The sequence below is a fragment of the Oncorhynchus masou genome, unplaced genomic scaffold (genome assembly GCF_036934945.1).
Source record: "Oncorhynchus masou masou isolate Uvic2021 unplaced genomic scaffold, UVic_Omas_1.1 unplaced_scaffold_13430, whole genome shotgun sequence".
In the NCBI taxonomy this organism is placed as follows: domain Eukaryota; kingdom Metazoa; phylum Chordata; class Actinopteri; order Salmoniformes; family Salmonidae; genus Oncorhynchus; species Oncorhynchus masou.
In genome coordinates, this window is record NW_027003316.1 from 1 (window position 1) to 3861 (window position 3861).

Consider the following 3861-nt stretch of genomic DNA (forward strand, 5'->3'; position numbering starts at 1 on the left):
CTCTGCCTTCTTTGCTGCACCTTAGCTGAGAAAGGTGAGTGGTGTTTATTTTAGTTTTCTATTGGGAGGAGGACCTCCTTTTGAGTTCATGGAAAGAGGTGGTGTTTTATTTCACATTTCATCTGGTCAATTTGACATTTAAAATGTATTCTGTACAGTCGACTCCTGATAAACACACTGTGAATAAAGTACAACACAGTTTTCCAGCCTCATTTCAATGACATGATTTTTAATAGCTTGCTCCTGATAACTGCATATCTGGCACAACAGTCCCAAGCCATTGCCTTTTTCAGGAGTCCACTGTAATCTCGAGTCCACTGTAATCTCGAGTCCACTGTAATCTCGAGTCCACTGTAATCTCGAGTCCACTGTAATCTAGAGTTGCAATATCATAGATATACAGATGCTGTTTTCAAGTCATTTACTTTTCAAGCATAATATTCAAATGAGAATAGTAGATGGTTCCTTGTATTCATAATCCATTTCCAAAAATAGACCCAGACTTGTGTGAAACTAGTTTTTGGTAGTAAAGATCTTCTTAACTGGTTGGTATTGGCTTATCGTTAAAACAAAAGATCTGACACATATGTTGTGTGTGTTTTTCTTCCATTCTTCCATCTGCTCATGAAAGGGAGCAAGGGACTGCTGGTCCGAAAGCAGGAGGGAGACACTATGACCATCCACTGCAGCACCTCTCTGCCAGACCAAGAAAACCTGAGTGTGTACATGCGCCTAACAAAAGAGATTCTCGTCCTCTACTTTCACCAGGCAACAGAAAAATTAACCCTCCATGAGAGGTTCAAACTCAGATTGACGACTAACGGAAGACTCAACAAAATGGACATCACCACCACAAACCTGACCATAGAAGACTCTGGGGCCTACTGGTGTGTGTACAGTGTTTATAAGAAAAACAAGATTGATAAGACTGAGGGGGAAGGAGCTGTTTTGCTGGTGGTGAATGGTGAGTGTCAGCCAGTCCTGATTCATTCCCTAACCTTCCATTTGGCACTTACTGCACTCTTCAATGTTCAAGTTTTTTGTGGTCATATGCTCAAGCACAGTGAAATACTTAACTTGCCAGCCTTACCCTACAGTGCAGCATTCAATATCAAAATAGTATAACTAATAAGCAATTAAATAGAAAACAACATGATAAATAAGATAAGGAGCTGGATAAATGGATATGAATGGTGATCAGTAATCCATGAACAGCAGTGTAGTGGTAGGAAAACATCTAATACAAAGGAGGAGCAGTAGTTATGAACCAGTTAACAGTCTTATGGTCGGGGGACACAAGCTGTTTAGGAGCCTGTTGGTCTGAGCCTTTATGGACCGGTACCGTCTGCCGGAAGGCAATTTTTCTGTCCTTTCTCGGACACTGCCTGGTATGTATGTCCTGGATACAGATCTGTACGTTGGAAGCTGCTCCACGGGTTATACCTATCCAGATCCTACAGATCTGTACGTTGGAAGCTGCTCCACGGGTTATACCTATCCAGATCCTACAGATCTGTACGTTGGAAGCTGCTCCACGGGTTATACCTATCCAGATCCTACAGATCTGTACGTTGGAAGCTGCTCCACGGGTTATACCTATCCAGATCCTACAGATCTGTACGTTGGAAGCTGCTCCACGGGTTATACCTATCCAGATCCTACAGATCTGATCTGCTCCACGGGTTATACCTATCCAGGAAGCTGCTCCACGGGTTATACCTATCCAGATCCTACAGATCTGTACGTTGGAAGCTGCTCCACGGGTTATACCTATCCAGATCCTACAGATCTGCAAATATTGAATGGTAATGCTGTCAAGAGGAGGGTTAGGGAATGATTCAGGACCATTGTCTTAATGTGATCTCTGAGCAGCGCAGTCTCATAGGAACTAATCCTAATTTGAGCTACCAGGCTGTAACTTCTAAACAAGTTCAGACTGGTCAGTTTGTTGAGTTGTATTGGACTGAACGGAATTAAAACGTGTGCTACCCTGGTATGTTGCTGTGCCACAGATGAGGAGTGTGACCAGAATGGGCTAGGAATGTCCTGGTATCTAGTCCTGGTCTCAGCTGTCACTGCTGGCTCTGTGCTTCTCCTGAGTCTGCTCATCCTCTTCATCTGGGTCATCCCCAGGGTAAGTACTACAGTAAAGTGTGTGTGCCCACATTAAAAATACTGCAGTTTACTATAGACTACTACAGTAGTGACTATAGAATTCTGTAGTAAACTGTAGTATACAGTACAATACTATACACTGTAGTATCCCTCGATCATGTGTAGTACTTAATGTTGTAGTATACTGCAGTATTATCTGAGTAAATTCTACAGTATTGTCCCCAAAAACACTACAGTCTGCAAAAACACTAGACCTTAACGATAGTAAATACTACAGTATTTAATTTGCATAACCCCTAACCATTCCCCTCCCCATATCCACATATGTGCTAGGTTAGTTCAGAGCTTCTGCTTTTTTCTATATCTTCTCAGACCCCAGTCCTACCTACCTACCTACAGGTTATGGAAAATGTTCTCTTTTAGTATTTCTCCAGTAGGTTTCCTCAAGGAAAAAGCCTCCACTTCTATGTGAAAGATAATAAAACTAAAATAATATAGTAAATACTACAGTAATGTCCGCAATGGCACAACAGTAAATACTATAGTATATTACAGTCTGCAAAAACACGACAGTAAGTACTACAGTATACAATCCGCAAGCACACTGCAGTAAATACTACAGTATACTACAGTAAATACTACACTCTGCAAAAACACTTAATTAAATACTTATATAATACAGTTAATTTACATCATACAATACATCATTCATTTACATCATTATTTTTACTATAGTTAACTGTAAATACTAGAGTATAATACAGTAAATACTACTTTAGTACGCAAAAACACTACTGTAATTACTACAGTATATTAGAGTCCGCAAAAACAGTAAATACTGTAGTATAAAATACAGTTTTCTTTTACTACAGTATTCATAATATAGTTAACTGTAAATACTAAGGTAAATAATACTTTAGTCCACAAAAACACTACAGTGAATACCACAGTATTTCTATCATAGTATACTGTAGTATTTTTTTCATGTGTGTGTGTGTGTGTGTGTGTGTGTAGGTGCTTAAGCTTGTGAATCTGTGTGTAGGTGTTTAAGCTTGTGAATCTGTGTGTAGGTGTTTAAGCTTGTGAATCTGTGTGTAGGTGTTTGAGTGTGTGTGTCGGGTGGCAAGATTGCCACCTCAGCACTGTCTCCACTGACCTGTCTTTGGTAGGGAAATGCACAGTTTTTAACTTCAGCCTTTTGCTTTGACTCATATATGTAGACCTGATGGAATCTGTTGGGGAAGTTCTATTATCAGTACTGGCACAACATATTTGACAGGATACAGCTCCTTATACTAGACATGTTCAGTGGTATTGTTTGATTTCGTCTACATTGATCTTATTTCATGAGTTATGAACTGCTTCTGGGGTCTTGCGCAAATTCTGCCCCTGCATATTCCGTCTCATCTATCTCGCGCGTGTGTGTGTTTGTGTGTACAGTATACATGTACATTTTTGACATTTGCAATGTGTTGATGATAATGTTAGATCAATTAATTTCAATACCATACAAAAGGTATTTACTGAAACACAAGACCACTTCTGATCCCCCCCCTTCTAAAGACATGGCGACAGGAAGCCTAGAGGTTAAGAGCGTTGAGCCAGTAACAGAAAAGGCGCTGGTTAGAATCCCCGAGCAGACTTGGTGAAAAATGTGTTGCTGTGCTCTTGAGCAAGGCGCTTAACCCTAATTGCTCCTGTTAGTCGCTCTGGATAAGAGTTTCAGTTAAATGTTAATAACATAGC

The 3861-nt window shown here is 40.2% G+C and overlaps 1 non-coding gene across 1 annotated transcript; it reads left to right on the plus strand.

Moving 5' to 3' along the window:
- The first annotated feature begins 2522 nt into the window (after positions 1-2522).
- Positions 2523-2575, plus strand: LOC135530439 (U7 small nuclear RNA). Its single transcript, XR_010453844.1, has one exon. It is a non-coding gene; the product is annotated as a U7 small nuclear RNA (small nuclear RNA).
- The last annotated feature ends 1286 nt before the right edge of the window (positions 2576-3861 follow it).